Here is an 18,005-nt window from a genome sequence, read left to right as displayed (position 1 = left end):
TTTTGAACATTAAAGCATGTAAACATGTCACAGCAGAGGCACACAATTAGTGTATAAACCAGCAATGTATTTTTCTCTAGGTCAAATGTTGAATTTGTTTCAGTCAGTTATGCTTAAATCAGCAACATTTAGCTCTTGGCCTCCGGATGTCATTGCCTACTCTTTAAACCTATTCCATCCAATTTCGATTCATAACAAAATGAACCTTTGTCTTGAGGTTACAAGCATCACAAAATTGGTTTGGAAGTCAGGATGGATTTATACTTTGATCAAAAGAAGATGTATCTGTTACAGACGAATAATAGACATCAAAAATACCATCAGTACAAATGTGCTCGCTTATCGCCCTTTTTTCATATGGATCAGCATATTGGCCCTTGTGTTTTTTATTTAGGTACAGTACATTCAGAACAGACTGCATTTTCTGAGGCTCAGTTCAGATGTTTTTCAATATGTATCTATCATTTTTATGGCTGATGGTCTCATAGATTTCATTGTTTGGAATTTCCTGTAATGCATTAAAGATGGCTAAGCTGCAACAAATCAACATCATGGCTGAAACTTTAATAGCCATCATTTTTTTCAAGATACAAGTCATATTTAGGTTGAACTATGATCCATCTTTTATTTTTAACTTTATGACCCTCTCCAATATTCATATTTGAAAGATATATTAATGATTCAACAGCCATCTGCCAGATTTCTGCATGTACAGCTGAATGCTTTTTCTTGACTACAGTCCAAGTCACAGGGGAACATTATACATCACAAGCGACCCATTACGATTCAAAGCTGCTGCAGTGGCGCTGATACAAAGAGAATTCTCCTTGTCACATAATTCCTTCATAAACATTCACCGGCTGGGACCATAGTGTTTTCAAACCTGCTGGGAGAAAATCACGTCCTCCTGTGTATCCATAATGTTCATACATGATCTCATGCTCCCCGAAGAACGCTGTGTGGGAGAGGTTAAATATGGATATGATGCAACGCCATAGAGAGGTGATGGCTCCCTCATGGCCTCTGATTTAAAGTCCCTCCTTCCTCGGCTGCATTGTTGCATGTCAAATAATCCTCTTCCTTGGATTGGGTCTTGGCTATGACCATTTAGTTTCTCCGCACATTTCTCCGTGATCATTTGTTATGTTGACTTCAAGGGGCGGTAACCCTCGAACCTCCTGGTGGACACCGGTGGTCAGGGAAGCCGTCCGACTGAAGAAGGAGGCCTTCAGGGATTTGGTATCCCGGGGGACTCCCGAAGCAGTTGCAAGGTACCGACAGGCCCGAAGGGCAGCAGCCTCATCCGTGGCCGAGGCAAAGCAGCGGGTGTGGGAGAAGTTCGGAGAAGACATGGAGAAGGACTTTCGGGCGGCACCAAAGTTGTTCTGGAAAACTGTCCGACACCTCAGGAGGGGGAAGCAGGGAACCATCCAAGCTGTGTACAGTAAGGATGGGACGTTGTTGACCTCAACTGATGGAGTGTTGGGACGTTGGAAGGAACACTTTGAGGAACTCCTGAACCCGACAACTCCGCCCTCTATGTTAGAGGCAGAGCTGGAGTATGACGGGGGATCAACGCCAATCTCCCGGGGGGAGGTCACTGAGGTCGTCAAACAACTCCACAGTGGCAAAGCCCCGGGGGTGGATGAGATCCGCCCGGAAATGCTGAAGGCTCTGGGTGTTGAGGGACTGTCATGGTTGACACGTCTCATCAACGTTGCGTGGAAGTCGGAAACGGTACCGAAGGAGTGGCAGACCGGGGTGGTGGTCCCCCTTTTCAAAAAGGGGGATCAGAGGGTGTGTGCCAATTACAGAGGCATCACACTACTCAGCCTCCCCGGGAAAGTTTACTCCAAGGTACTCGAAAGGAGGGTCAGGCCGATTGTCGAACCTCAGATTGAGGAGGAACAATGCGGATTCCGTCCTGGTCGTGGAACGACGGATCAGCTTTTTACTCTCGCAAGGATCCTGGAGGGGGCCTGGGAGTACGCTTATCCGGTCTACATGTGTTTTGTAGACTTGGAGAAGGCGTATGACCGGGTTCCCAGGGAGTTACTGTGGGAGGTGCTGCGGGAGTATGGGGTGAGGGGGTCTCTACTCAGGGCCATCCAGTCTCTGTACTCCCAAAGCGAGAGCTGTGTCCGGGTCCTCGGCAGTAAGTCGGACCCATTTCCGGTGAGGGTTGGCCTCCGCCAGGGCTGCGCTTTGTCACCAATCCTGTTTGTAATATACATGGATCGGATTTCGAGGCGTAGTCGTGGGGGGGGGGGTCTGCAGTTCGGTGGACTAAGGATTGCACCACTGCTTTTTGCAGATGATGTGGTTCTGATGGCTTCATCGGTCTGCGACCTTCAGCACTCACTGGATCGGTTCGCAACCGAGTGTGAAGCGGCTGGGATGAGGATCAGCACCTCCAAATCTGAGGCCATGGTTCTCAGCAGGAAACCGATGGACTGTCCACTCCAAGTAGGGAATGAGTCCTTACCCCAAGTGAAGGAGTTCAAGTATCTCGGGGTCTTGTTCTCGAGTGAGGGATCAATGGAGCGTGAGATGGGCCGGAGAATCGGAGCAGCGGGAGCGGTATTGCAGTCGCTTTACCGCACCGTTGTGACGAAAAGGGAGCTGAGCCGGAAGGCAAAGCTCTCTGTCTACCGGGCCATTTTCGTTCCTACCCTCACCTATGGTCATGAAGGATGGGTCATGACCGAAAGAACGAGATCGCGGATACAAGCGGCCGAGATGGGTTTCCTCCGCCGGGTGGCTGGTGTCTCCCTTAGAGATAAGGTGAGAAGTTCGGTCATCAGGGAGGGACTCGGAGTTGAGCCGCTCCTCCTTCGCGTCGAAAGAAGCCAGTTGAGGTGGTTCGGGCACCTAGTTAGGATGCCACCTGGGCGCCTCCCTAGGGAGGTGTTCCAGGCACGTCCAGCTGGGAAGAGACCAAGGGGTAGACCTAGGACCAGGTGGAGGGATTATATCTCTTCGCTGGCCTGGGAGCGCCTTGGGATCCCCCAGTCAGAGCTGGTTGATGTCGCCAGGGAAAAGAAAGTTTGGGGCTCTCTGCTGGAACTGCTACCCCCGCGACCCGACCACGGATAAGCGGGAGAAGATGGATGGATGGATGGATGGACTTCATCTCCCTGAGGCTGGTTATTGTGTAAATGATATAATCACAAATATTGACAACAGAGATGTAATTGTCTTTTACAATACTGTAATTAGTCACTACTGTAGATGTCTCTTTCTGTACCTGCATTTGAAAAATAAAACAAGTTACACAAGCACAGTGCAGCAAAACCCCTCCAAATGTATCTTGTGGCCCTTCCGAGGGCCCTTGCCCCTAAGATTGGAACCACTGGACTACCAAGCTGAATATCAGCAAGTCATAACTAGCTACACATTGACCAACTACAACAATAACTGCTGCTGCCTAGATTGCACACTGATGCAAAAATAAGCACCCCTAGCTGAATAATGTCAAACTTGTATATAGTTTATGAGAAGAAACAAGTACTTTTTTTTAATTAAGTAAGATTTATCATGCAGTACTTGTACTTATTATTGAGCATTTACTATTTTTATATTGCTGTGTGGTTCTTTTACATAGGTAAAGGACCTGAATAATTCTTACCGTACATCACTGCTTGCTGGTAAATATTTAACAGAAAGCCAGGTATCCCCTCTGTGGGACTAATAAAGGTATTCTGATTCTGATTATCTTCAGGAGGCGGTAGGGACCAAAAACGGAGGTTAAAAGAAAAGATAAATGTTTGTCGTTCATTCAGCATAATGGACATAGAATAGACTGGAACAGAAGTCATCAGGAACAAAGTTATTTGAACTAAACTGATTCTTAACTGTGGAGTTAAGTAGCCAAAATTGCTTGGATGGAAGGCTGACCCCCCTAATACATAAACACACGCATACAAAAACAGACATAATGGAGAGGTCATACATCAGTCAGTGTAACATTTAGAGACATTACAAAACCCAAGGCTTAATTACTGCAGAGAATACATTTATCTTTGAGTGTCCTTTAAATGTCACAGAGTCGGTTCTCTCTGTTAGAAATAACCTGAGGTGCATGGCCGGCGTACGGGTCACCAAGGTCAGGGGCCCAGCTGGCCTTAACCTACAATATCTCATTCGAAGAGACGCATAACGACCACAATTTGATGCAAAAGGAACAAAAAGTAACATTAAATGAATACGATGATACAGAAAGACCACAAGAGACACAAAACAACGACAAAGACATGCAAAAAGACCACAAAGAGACAGAAAAACACAGAGTAATATGTAACAATCCAATCTCTCGCAAATTATGTTAGTTTAGTTAAGTGTTTTTGTCTTTGTCTAGTGATTTTCCCCTTTATTTTTGAATAGTAACCTTCCCTCTCGTTTCAGATACTCTGACCTTCCTTGTGTGTCTCCCACTCCTGTGATTGTCGACCCCACCCCTGATTGTTTCCACCTGTTCCCCATTACCTGGTGTATTTATTGTCCTTGTCTCCCTTTGTCCTGTGCCAGTTTGTTTAGTTTCTTGTGACAGTCTACCAGTGTATCATGCCAGGAATAATCCCAAGCAGAGCTTTGAGCCACGTCTTGTCTGAGTATTTGGTTATTCATGCTCCTAGTGTTTTTCCTCATTGAAGTGATTTGAAGTGAGGGGTGAAGTGACTTTGTTTTGATACTGTTTTTCCTTGTTAAGAGTAATTTAGTTTTTTATACCACTGTCGTTGAGCTTTGGTTTGAATAAACCTTTTTTTGTTAAAACCTGTGTGAGTCGTGCATTTGAGTTCAAACCCGTTTATTCAGTTGTAACACAATCACAAAGAAACACAAATATATGTTTTTTTAAAGAAGGTGAGGTAGTGGGGCCTTTTCCATGTCTGTGCCCAGGGCCCTATTATCTATTGATCCGTTCATGATGAAGTGCTGAATCCTAATGGTTTTGCTCCTCAGACAAACCAACACACTTCAGGATTAAATTAGCATATAATTTACATTAATTTACCTCAGTGTTTAGTCATCAACCCCTGGGTCTCATTGATAAATAGCTCTCTAATTATACTAATTATATATACATAAATCAAAAAATATGCACCTGTCAATCAAATGTGTCACTTCAGCCGCTGCCTGCTTTTAAATAATGAATATTGAATAATGTTGTATGTGTGTCTTTTTTCTTTTTCGTGTTGGTTTTTCCATTGCAAAAAACAAGTCTCTGTTACCCATAGGCCTTGCTGTTAACAGGAACTTTTTCTTTTATATAAAGTGGTTCCAATGAAAGCTTTATGAAGTTCCTTTTTTATTATGGTGAACCTCTCTAAAATGTGGGTTTGCATTCAATATTAAGCTGTTTAAAGAACAGATAAACCACTCAAAATAAGTTTTGACATGCATTCATTATTTTATATTTTAAGAGTTATATATATTGGATATTGCATTGTTAGTGATTCCAATATATTCTTTACTCTAATTATTTATTAGTACACTTTAACTTTTATTAAAGCAGTTCCCTGCAAAGGTTTTGGTTATATGGTATAATAAAAGGCTTGACTTTAAAATTACTTTGTCGTTTTTACGTGTCAACTTTTAGTTGCAGGTGTAAATGTACTAGATCAGTTTCACAATGGATGCCGTTATTTCTGACTCGTATTTTTTATATCTTAGAATTAAAATGCCAGCTACATTTAAAGGTGAATAGGTTTTTTTGTATCCACCCTTCAACACTTCAAAAACATTGTAGATCAGCTTTCCTTTGCTAACTCCAGCATCCCCATATCCCCATTCAGTTCACCTTCCAGATCTGCTTTCACAAAGCTCCCTCATGGATAGTCGTTTTTATTTATTTGACACTTTAGAGGCTTTATTTTTGAGCAACAGTCTGACATTCTTGCTATGCTCTCTCCTGGTGCACTGCCAGGACCTGCACCTGTTTGCTTTTCTTGAAAAATGTGATCCGTCAAAGAGAAATGTATCTCGCTGCCAGTAGACGTTGAAATGGCGGAAAGCGAATAGCTGACCCAACAACCAGTGTCGAACTGAGGTTACCGAATCACACTGGCGAAACATGTGGAAACACGATGGTCGGCTTTGCAGAACCTTCCACTCATAAGTCATCTATCCAAGATCACCTCCCTTTTGGTTCACTGTCTGAGAGACATGTGCATGCATGTGTGCATTGTACTTATAATGTAGAAGTCAATGTTTGTACAATGAGAAAAACCCAAGTGATATCATGCTTGTATGGGAATTGTGCGAGTGAGGTCAATGCCCGAAGAGGGTTTTGTGTATCAGAGTGTGAAGATGGGCTCCAGATGGCTGGACGTGGAAGATTTATGTCTGAACAGTGGCTTTGTAATGTGAGTGTGTGGGATGGGCAGGAGATCAGTGACCTCAGCGCTGCTGCTCTACACTCAACAAGCCCGTTTCCAGGTTTTCTGCCTGGAACTCCTTATGATTGCCTGTCCCTAAGATTTTCTCTGAGACACGGTGAGCAGGAAAAGAAACAGTTCTGGCAGTGATTATGAATCCAGTGAGAAATAAATCCTCCATATTGCACGATCTCTCGTCAGTATTTTCGGTGTGAAATGTACTGTGCAGTCAACAGTCCAAAAGTACAGTACACCTGCTTTCTCTCTCATTTTCCTTTTCCCTAACTACATGCCTCCTGCAGGAGGTGCTGTTTTTCTTGCTACATGAATGTCCCCTTTGCTCTGTTCCTTACGTGTGGACAAACCGCTGGTCCTTATCATCAAAAGGATCATGCCGGAGGCTAATTGGTTTCTCACCGGCCTCAGCCCACACTTTCTGGGATGCCACATATGGGTGGAGTGTGTTCAGGCCCACCACTTCTAAAGGAGAGCGGCAGCATGATGAGAGAAAAAAAAAGGAGCCTTGATGAGATTAAGCGCTTCAAGATGTTCGTGTGTTGGATTAAAGCTGAGGAGGGAGAGAAAGAGGGCCACTTGGGCATTGCATTGTCACATCCTGGTGATTGTAATGGTGAGCACCTCCCCCACTTTCTCATACTCACGCAAAGTATGCAGATACACAATGGCAGTACTGTCTTTGTGCTTCAAGCTGTACTAAACAAACTCCATCGCTGCCTCCAGATACGGAAAAAAAGTCCGAACATTGGAAGAGATGCACTTGACAACTCTATTTTGAACCCGAAAAAAACGTTATGGGAAGTGGAAAGTAGAATAATTGTTGCTTAAATAGAGTGGAAAATTTGTCTTATTAGCTGCCAGAGATCTTCTTCAACATCTTACACACATTAAGTAGCTGCTCCAAAAGCATAACAAGTTTCCATCTCATATTAGTACATGGCAGGAGTTTCACATTCATTTCTGGTTTCAAAGCAACGAGTCATTGTCCAAAACATATGCTGCTGGCCTCGTTCATTTAAGGCACGCAAGGCAGCAAACTTCACACATACTGGAACAGCCTGAGGCAAAGCCTGGTGTCCTGGCCATTTAAAAAAACAAAACAACATGCATTTATTTTTACTGTAAACAATGTAGTTCCCCCTCTAAGTTCCATTAAGGAAACCCAGCAAGAAATAGTTGTTTTTGTGTGCTTGGCTCTTGTGGCGTTATTGCATGCTGAGAGTGAAAATGTCCAGTGTTTAAAGAATGAGGCTCAGACATACACACGTATAGTCTGTGAGTGCCAAGCCCAAGACAACCACAGCTAACAGAGAGCTGGAAGTGGCAGTGATGAGAGGACTAGCGAGGAAAATAATGGGCAAGGAAAAGCAAAGGGATGTGCAAGCGTTTACATGTATGCTAAAATTGAGTGTCTGAGACAGTTTGGCGCATTCACATTTACATAATTCACAATTCATGTTCCATTTTATGGCAGGAGTTTAATGGCATTTGGATTTCTTTGTATTCCTTTAAAGACAAATTATATTGGTAAGGGCCATACTCCTTGAACAACATCTCTCCAGACCAATCATTCACTTTGTTATCTTTTTCTTCCCTCGCAAACCTTCTAGATGTGCTTGAGCCACAAACTTGACTCAAGTGTGGAACAAAAGAGAGGCATGTGCAGTCAATAAAACACAAATACTGGGCTGCACATTGACGGTCTGCATTGATGTACATGCAGTCATGGTAGATTACGTCATTTGCATCACAAGGACTAAAGATTCTTTTAAAAAGATTGTCCACATATTTTGGGCCATATGTTGTATGTGTCATATAACAGTGTACAGTTCCTTATGTCCATTTTGACTGTGGGTTGAAGTGGAACAAAGGGTTCTGTTTTTTTCTCTTGGCGGTTTATCAAGTATTATTTTACCTTAAAACAATTTGTTAACCTGAACTTGGTGTAACCTGCTCTGATGGATTGCAGCCAGGATAGAACATTGCTTGGATGATTTGTTGTATAATTATCATGGAAAAATACAAGACTAATCCACCCACTGATCATCATCATCTCATCATCATCATTTATCTGATAGTAGTTGTACGCATGCAAAGTCTGGAAAACCCAGTCTGCCATTAGTATTCACAGCAGAAATCCCAGTGATAAATTAGCCACCCTCACACTTTTAAAGCAAACTTAACCATGTAAATTTCAATTGGTAAAAAACATAACAATTTATCTATATAGGATTTAGCGAGAAAGAGAATAGGAATAAATCCTATAACACAAATTCAGTGTGGTTAACTGTCTGACATCAGTTTCCTCTATGAAATATGGTCATTAAACTCTACACGGCAGGACTTTTTGTAGCAGTTTTCAAGGCTTCAACAAGATGTGCTTTCATTCTCCACTTATGGAAGGTCCATAGTATTGCATTGGTCAAGCCAAGGTCAAAGTCTGGGTTTGATCAATGATGCCATTGCGGAGGTGCTTTTAAACCTGTATTCTTTGCAATATCCAGCAGGGTGTTTCTGCAACATATCTAGAGAAGTCTATGAGAGAATAACCCTACTTCTCACTTGATTGCATGTTCCTAATTCATGTATGGTCCCAATCTCTAGTGTCTCTCTATGTTTTTTTCTATACAGCATGATGCTATATTTTAAATGATGTTTCTATTTACAGTTAAAAAGAGCATATGTGTAGGCTTTTGGACATTACTACCTTATAATTGATACAAGGTCATGACCACAACATTTTCCGGTTTGGGTGTTTTCATCTTTGTCACGTTCACAGGTACGGATTTGAACCCAAGAGCACGACAGAAACAATGTTCAGAAAGTTCAGTTAAATCAAGTCAGGAACAGGCAGGGTCAAAATAGGAGAGTGGCAAAACCAAAAACAACTATGACGTGTCAAACTTGTGATAATTTTGAAACGTTATCCCTTTTACAGTTAAAAAATATCTTGTTAGTGTTCAGTCCCACTAAGCTCAACCCTCTCATTGGGAAAAATCCAAGAAGACGGTGAAAACAACAAATTGACTCAAATATTCAGAATTCTAGTACAGTAAACATTGGGTAATGTCACAATGACTATGTAGACAAGGATCCACAGAATGGTCTGGTTTCCATCTGTGCCTTTGTGTCTATGATCAGAAACGCTCCAGAGTTTTAAAATAAAAAAGAAATATAATGGTCATAGGGGTGAGGAGGTTTGAGTTTCTCTGAGTTGCAGGGAAATTCCCTTTGGAAATTCTCCAATGTGACCTCAGTTGGCAACGCAATTATAGGTGATGAAAAATGTCAAGTTGCGTGCATTTAGACTGCACATTCATAATGTTTCCATGCACTGTAAAAAAAGAGCTTGTGGGTGATGTGTGTGCAAAGAAATGGCACACTTTATTGAACACATTAGAACATCAAATTGAATTAAAAGAACTTGTAGATTTCAGTACATAAGAAGTACAAAAAAATCCACCTTCAATCACTTCCAGATGTCCACAACAAAAATAAACACAATCTCCTTCAAAATTGAAATGTTGCAGTAAAACGTCCAAACATTATCAAGGCAGTGTTTATCACCAGTCAAAATATTTCGCTCGACATCCTCCACATCTGTCCCCACCCATGTGTGCCGCGCCTGTCTGCGCTGTTGAAAGGATGTGCAGATTAAAGGGCCCATTAGAGCCTCACTGACACTGTATCCTATATCACAGGGGAGTGTGGTGGAATTTCAGAGCAAAGGGCCTGTGTAATCCCAGTTGACGATATAAACAGTTTGAAACATCATGGCGCCCGAAGCGCAGCGAGGACAAAAGACATCATTATGCGTGTGGAGGAATCTCACTCACGGTCATTATTTGTGATATGAGGCTGCAGTGCTTCCCTTTTTGTCGTTTCATATGGGAGTTGGAAACATTTTTCTCCGCTTATTATCTCCCAGACGCTTGCGATGAAGGAGCCTGCGCATGGACTGTGCACAATTAAATACGTCTCTTTTTCAATGTTGCAGCATGTCACTGATTATGTCCTGATTAACAATAATGAGCTACTGCATTTATCACATCAGCATGCTGGAAGTACACCACAGTGCAGCCTAATATCTGCTGTAGGGGCACATGCAAAGCTGATTTTCATTTTTAAACATTGGGCTTCGGGATGGACTGCTTGCCAGCTTTGAGCAATGGGTATAATGGCAATCAGTGGCAAACAACATATGCTGCACCCCATTCTCTTTCACTGAAAACCAGAAATTATGATGGTGGAAAATAGCCTGCCTCAACATTCAGTTAGAGCGATACGCCAAAATAGCAAGGGATTGATTCGAAAAACACATTCTTCTTTTTTTAGCTGGCTAATCATATGAAACCGTCTCACAGACTGCATGTACGTTGGGCCTGGCAGTGGCACACATTCTTATGTATTGTATATGCATCATATAAATCCAAAGCTATTGCATTTGACGGAAAATATGCAGGGGCTGCATGTGGTATTGTGGTATTCCGAGCACTCAGTCTTTGTTTAGTTTCTGTCCTCTCTTCGACTCGCATTGCGTGAGCTGGCAACCACGACTGCCCATGTGCTGTTGTCCTCAGCTTGTTTTACAAAATGCAGCGTGGAGCTCATGACGTGTCAGATAAGATTTGGTCCATTTTGCATCGGAGACGACTTTAATGAATGCAAAAGCAATGGTTATTATCTTGTTATGTCAAGACTGATCTTTCAGGCTTGACCTCATGTTCAGTCTCTCATGTCGAAGAGGTCACATTTTCTTTATCCTGCTTTTTGTCTTGTGTTAAATGCTGCAGGCTAGCAGCCCAGCACAATTCCACCATGACTGAGATCACAATGGTCTGGTTGTAGTGAATCACACTGTCATACGTATGTCACAGGTTTGGCACTGCTTCTTCCTTTGATCAAAAGTTAGATCAAGGCCCTGGTGTGCAATACTTTCTCAATAGGCATCCATGCCAACAAGGAAAGGGCAAAATCAATGCAGTATGTTAATAAAATCCAATATAAAATGTTTAACACATGCAAATGATCAACTCTTTTGTAGAAAAAAAGGAGATTTTCTATAATTGTCATCTTGATGTGGTTGATCCCGCTTATTTTTCTGATTATACTTATTTGTTCTCTCATAATAATAAGATTATTACCCATGTAAAGAATGTTGGTGTCCTTTTCATGTATTATATAATACATAATCCCATACACCACATTATATGGATAAATGACAGCCTAAGTGAGGTGTTGTTAGCAAAACAGAGTTAGCAGCAGTGTGTCTCCTCTACATCAAACCAGTTTGAAATCCTGGTGCGTGGCTCCACTTCAACACCCAGGCACCATGTGAATATCTGGCTCTGAACACTTCTGGAACCGAGGGGAAAAGAAAGCAGAGAAAGTACAAAGGAAATCGTTGGAGCTACTTGCTTTTCCTTTGCCTGCGTGTTCCACTAGGCAAGAGAGCGGCCCAGCAACCATTCGTCAACTGCGGGTTGTCTTCGAGGAGAAAGCAGGAAAGTACGTTTGAGTGAAAGAAAGAGCAGGAGAGTGGGCAGAAAAAGAAAAAAGCAAAGAGAAATAGAAAGAGGAGAGGGTTGGCAAAGGCTGGGGGGGAAGACATTTGTATGCAAGGCTTAACTTTGGCACATTAGCATTCAGTGACTAGTGACTCTCCTCTATGTGCTCACCCTACTATAAATCAAACGGCATGTTTACAGCGCTGAGGAGTGCACCGGCAGAGGAGTTCCTGCTGATGCAAGGCACACCATGCGTCCTCTCTCAGCTCTTCACATTTTATTTAGATTTTATGTGCAAAGCCTGCAGTTTAAGCTATGCCAATGACATTCAGGAGAACATCTTGATAACAATTTATTTGACAGAAAATTGGCGACCGACAGACAATAAAACCTCTTTTTTTCCAGCACTGTCTTTCAGTAATTCGTGCAATTCAATCGACTTTCTTTGGGTTCCCTCAGATAGCATCTATGGCTGCTCTTAAAGTCAACTTATTCACAAGTTAACAGGATCCTACTGTTCATCACACAGAGATAAGGGAAAACTCTAGGTTTGTCACACAGTCACTAAAATCTACTGAATGCATTTGGACAAAGCATTGGAGATTTTGTGTTCAAACATTTGCTGGCTTGAGGTGTGGGGTTACTTTGTGCTGCAATTTTTTAGATGATATTGCAAATATAGGAGACAGCTGCCTATTTACCAATCTACCATATTTGTTGCAGCTTTGTCATTCATTCATTTATGTTTTTGTATTTTCTCTCGTCTAAGATTTACTTTTGTTCTTCGCCAGCTCCTGATACATATGTGACTTTTATGCTGCTGCGTGTCTCTTTTCTGACAGAGAGTAGAACTCTTTATTCAATTTCGCCAGAAAAGTGCCCTGAGCTCTTTTAAAAAAATTACAACAATGTCTTGAAAATTAATAACCCCTTTTACTGCCATTTAATATGTCCTGGACGTCCGTTATCCATGTATTCACTGGCTACACAAGAGCCCCTGAAATATCGAATGTTGAGCCCAAAGGCTAAATCGTGATCAGCCTGTAATGTCCACTTTTGGGGGTTTTTAACATAAAAAAAACTGCAAACTTGCTATTACTATTAGTAAGTTATGTGTGTTTTTAGCAACCTTGCCTGACGTACCCAAAACTAAGCACTGAAAGTTATTGAAAACCCAGGTTTTGCAAAACATTTGTAGGACCTTTAAAACATTCATAGGTCTTTCCTTACAACATACATTTCAATATATATGAATAGCACCGATGTTAATAGTAGCCTAACATGAATGGCTAAACTCACTTTCCTGCCTTTAGTTTCAGGATGCTGACAGTGTGCATGCTGACTCACTGTCACACTGTCATGGCTTACTGTGATACATTGGTTTTATTCAACTTAGAAGTCACAATTTATAAATTACCTCTTGTAAAAAAAAAAAAACTACCTTCACTGTTGATTTCACTAACTTGTAATGCAGGACCATGTTCCTTTATTTCATTCCTCTGGTTGTATATGTCAAATGCAGAAAACAGGGGGTTACGTATTGTAACTATAGGTTACATACGTAACCCCAGCCCTAAGAGTAACATGTAGTGAGATGTCTCACTATGGGATGCGCCTCATCGCGGAGCAAACAGAAGCATCAATCTCATTACGCCAATCTTGATTGGCTGGTGATCTTGACGTCAGCAAGATAATATACTGTTAATACACCACTGATTTTCCATTCCCCATAACATTGTGTTAGGGGATGTGGCTGTGGCTGTGGCACTCGCTGGTGGCCCACTCCGCCGTCAAACCCTCCATAAAAGGAAGTTTGACCCATGGGGGGCTGACACAGAAAGGGTCGTATTTCTAAAATGCAGTTTCCACTCAGAGAACAAAACGGCCGATTTTTCACTGAGGTCCTGAACACACCACAGCACGCCTTCGTCATAATGCCGTCTCTTTGAAACGGACATTATGGGGAAATGTGGAATGTGGAGAGAGATGACTCTTACTCTGGGATAAATGCACTCGTTTTTACTGAATGCATTTTACACACACATATCACTCTAGAACTAGAGTTACACCACTGTTCTTCTGCGGAGGTCCCTGAACGCACCGCGGCCACTCTCACATGGGCCGCGCCTCATAATGGGTGTCCAATTAACATCGACATTATGGGAAAATGTAGAATTGTGGAGAGAGATGACTCTTACTCTGGGATAAATGTCATAGTCTTTACTAAATGCATTTTTCACACACACACACACACACACACACACACACACACACACACACACACACACACACACACACACACACACACACACACACACACACACACACACACACACACACACACACACACACACACACACACACACACACACACACACACACACACACACACACACACACATCACTCTAGAACAAGGGTTACAATAGGCTACGTAACCCACCGTTCATGCAACAGGGCCTCTTTTCGACTTCCTGTTGAAAGGAAACCTATCTCCTCCCAGGATGATAATATTTGACTCTCTATTGCCCCTGAATGGAGGAGGGACGCTGCAAAGCTTGAGTGAGTAACGCAATTTCAGTGTCCTGCCCCTCTACTCTGTCGTACACAGCTTTTGTGGGCCGATTTTCTACTGAGGTCCTTGATGCACCGCGGCACGCTCCCGTGGGGCCGCGGCTCTCTCCTAATGCCGTCTCTTTGAAACGGACATTAGTGAAAAGTGGAAATGTGGAGAGAGATGACTCTTAATCTGGGATAAATGCAATCGTTTTCACTGAATGCGTTTCTCACACACACATCACTCTCTCTTGAACACGCACAGTGTTTTGACAGCACTTCGGTTTATTCCACTCACATGCACGCGCCCACCTGCTGGCTCCAATAGAGAGGCGAAGTCACGCCCATCTACTTCCGGCCCATGGGACCCCGGAAGCGAAACATTTACATTGAATTCAATGGAGAGAGAAAACGTATCTTTTGATCCCGTTTGAATTGTGCCACGAACTACACATATGATGTTTGTCAATCTTAAACAATAAGTTCCATGTCAAAAAAGTCACATTTTGTCGTAAAACTTGAAATATAAGACTATGAAAAATACGCGACTACAAAGACTACAAATCCCAAATCCCATTCTGGCGATCATGCTCCAAGTGGTTGCGACTCGTAATTAAAGCGAAGAAGAAGAAGAAGAAGAAGAAGAAGAAGAAGAAGAAGAAGAAGAAGAAGAAGAAGAAGAAGAAGAAGAAGAAGAAGAAGAAGAAGAAGAAGATCTCATAACTGATTTATTCCCTCTAATAAATAAGAGATTGCTAAAAATAAATTCACTTTTACAAGATGCCTGTGGGCTTTGTACCAGGTTGTAATCACATAAGTGATCATACCACTTGCTCGTTCTATCGATTCCCGTCTGATGAAAGGACCAGGAGTCGTTGGACCAAACATATCAGGTAATACACATGTTTTGCATGGAACATAGTCAAGTTAGCTACATAGCTAGTAGCGAGCACGTTAGTTAGCATCACATTACTTAGCCTTGTCATTTGTATTAGCCTTAACATGAAATAAACCCAAATGTTAAACAGTAAGAGTAGTCATGATGGTAAGTATTTTGTGAAACATTTGATGAGTAGCCTATCGCCCCCTCCACCAGGTGCTAAGGGGGCGGGAGGTAGGCTAACGGCACATTAGCATCTGCGATCTTTTCTACTTAATGCTATCTGCTCAAATGGTTAACATTGAACATTAAAAGATCAGGCAGTTCAGGGAGAGTCGAAGGAAGGAAGGCAGGCAGGCAGCTTTGCATGACATGTATTTATTTATAGAAGGACCATGCATACAAAAACATTCATCTCAGCAAAGAGAAGAGATGCAATATGCCAGATTATAGCTAATAGCTAATTTCCATCTGTGGTACATTCTTCTGGACGTGTTTCATTGTGATGATAGTGAGTCAATCTGTTTGTTGGAAAGACAGTAGTTGAGTGATTACTGATAGAACATTATTAAAAGAGATAATTATTCAAAGTGTTGTTACTTTAAAGTGTTGTTACTGACCTTTTTCTCTTTTATTTCCTTTCCCTCACCTGTAACTGCTGAGACCCTGAGGAACATGCACACTGACCTGCTCTGGCAACCTGATTTCCACTGTACGTAATAGTATTTGGTTATGGTATATTATTTATATACATCAAAGGCACAATGCACCCCCCAGAGACACACATGTATTGAGTGTGATATTTTGCATAGGTCATGTGAAATCATCTTTACATACTAGAAAACTGTAGGAGCGGCAACTTGTTTTGAAATTGAATTTTTAATATCCGATAATAAAGTTGATCTGTTTTCTTTATTCTTCTCTCTTCCCAGCTCCATCCATCACCATTCTCTGTTCCTGCAGGTCCTGCTTGCTAATCAATGCTTTATTTTTTTACACAATTATAAATAAAGTCAATGTATTGTATGACATGAAGTTGTGCTTCATTCGGAGTCAATAATAAATTAATTCTGCCTTCAACTGCACAATGACTGTGGACTGCACCGACATCCATGTAGCTGCCCCCCAGTAAGATGAACCATGCAAAGAGGGTCAACATCATGCCCAAGGACATCCAGCTGGCCCTCCGCATCCGCGGAGGGAGGGCTTAGACTGACCTGAGACCAGCACACCCAAACACAACGGCTCTTTTAGTTTCAAAGAGTTGCAATCCTACGTTATTATAATGATTAAACTGGTTCATGTGTCACTTAGTTTACTGAACCGTGATGAATGAAAGAAATTAGTGAGGTAGTGGTTTACTGAAGTTACAAAGACATTAATATATGAGTAACAGGTCAGTGTAAACACAAGCATCTGTCAATTATGGATCATTCAAACTATATACAAATAATATGTAATAAAGTTCTAAAACAAGTATTCGGTATATTCCTAGATAGCTTTTGGAGAAGGTTGTTTTTAAGTTTACTAAAATCTATCGTTTCAACTGTTTCACTTTATAAAAGGAACAGGTGAGTGGAGCATCAGAGTTTCTTATTCTGTCAGTCAATCATCCAGATGAATGTTTTTCATTATTTTATTCAACCCTAAACAAATTGATTGTACCTTTTAATAATGACCTTACATGGTTAAGTTAAATTAACTTCAGAAAATCAAATCTGTTCTGAGAAAAAACTAATAAATGTTTTAAAGATAGGAACTTGCCATCCCACTGAAAATCAGTCCGTAGAGATTTAAAGGCGTAGTTGTAGTTCAGTCCAACGTTTCATTTGGATCATTTCTCCAACAGTCAACTATTTTCATAAAGAATATATATATTTTTCAAAGTCAACTTTATTGTCAATCTTACAGTTTGTGTTTATAGACAGAGGAGATCAAAAAATACTTTTAAATCAAATAAAATTATACAATTTACAGATATGTATACAATATATATATATATATCCTATATACACCATCATGTATAATGATGGTGGACACTTAACCTCCAGCAGGGCAGATGGCTGCACAAGTCCATCGGGGGATGCTCCAAAACACCGACTCACTCACAAAGAGACCAGACTGGAACACTGTCACACTGTGCGCCCCTCAGTGCAGACCTGAACCAGTCTACATCCTGAGTGGCGATGTCTCTGGCCAGTGGGTTGTACTTGTATGTCTCCTCTCACTGTTGGTAAAGTTGAGACACCGGCTGGACTACTTTGGAAGTGCCAGGCTTCCTCCAATGGCACTCAACATCTGTGGAGCTGATCTGCCACATGGCACATATTGCCAATGCTGCAGCGTGGCTGAATTTGTACATCCCCCGTGCACAATCACAGACAGCGCTCTGCATCGGCCATCGTCTCCCATGCAGATCTGTACAAATAAAGTAAGTACCATATTTGTTAGCATGCTATAATAGATTGAATGAGCAATAATACAAGGATGGTCCGGATCTGGGGGTGGGAGGGGTTATTTTTCCATAGTTTTGTCCTCTTGTCTGATTGTTGTTATTGTTTGTTTTTTCTGTATTTTTTGTAATTTGTGTTGTACTGGTTGTGATTGTACATTTTATTTTTCTAAATGTGTATGAATACATTTTTGAAAAACATTTGATCAACAATAAA

The sequence above is a fragment of the Pseudochaenichthys georgianus genome, chromosome 6 (assembly GCF_902827115.2).
Source record: "Pseudochaenichthys georgianus chromosome 6, fPseGeo1.2, whole genome shotgun sequence".
Taxonomy (NCBI): Eukaryota; Metazoa; Chordata; class Actinopteri; order Perciformes; family Channichthyidae; genus Pseudochaenichthys; species Pseudochaenichthys georgianus.
This window is presented reverse-complemented; position numbering follows the sequence as displayed.